A 549-nucleotide genomic window follows, 5' to 3' on the forward strand; every position below is an offset into this window, starting at 1 on the left:
TTTTTTTTTTTTTTTCCCCCCCCCCCCCCCCTTCTCCGTCCTCTTGAAGACTTGGATTCTCTTTTTTTTTCTTTTTTTTTCTTTTTTCCTTTAAAAGGCCCCGTTATTAATAAAGCGAGGCGAGGCGTAATCGCAGGCGATCGGGGGCTGGGGGGGAAGGCGGCGAAATAAACTCGCCAGCCTCGGAGATCGTTTTCATGGCACTTTCTAGCCACAAGGGGTCATCCGAGGCCTTCCCTGCTGTCACGCTGATTTTCCCCCTGCTCCGAGCTGTCCTTAAGATAAATGGTTTTATTTCCCACTGTACATAATCTCCAGGACCGAGAGGGGCCTTTATTAATCACCTTTTCCCCCCCTCTTCCACGGTGCTAACAGCCCGGCCAAATAAAACAGAGAGGTGTTAAAAGGCATCAAACTGATTACCTGGAATCCCCTCTTCTCTAAATGCTGCTAATAACAGCGTGGCCCGGCATAAATGGGCCTTTCATGCCAGGCCGGACATTTTCTCCCCAGCAAAGACAGACACCGGGATTTTCTTGTTTATTGTGT

Source organism: Gavialis gangeticus, unplaced genomic scaffold (genome assembly GCF_001723915.1).
Source record: "Gavialis gangeticus isolate Ggan-Ray unplaced genomic scaffold, GavGan_comp1, whole genome shotgun sequence".
In the NCBI taxonomy this organism is placed as follows: domain Eukaryota; kingdom Metazoa; phylum Chordata; order Crocodylia; family Gavialidae; genus Gavialis; species Gavialis gangeticus.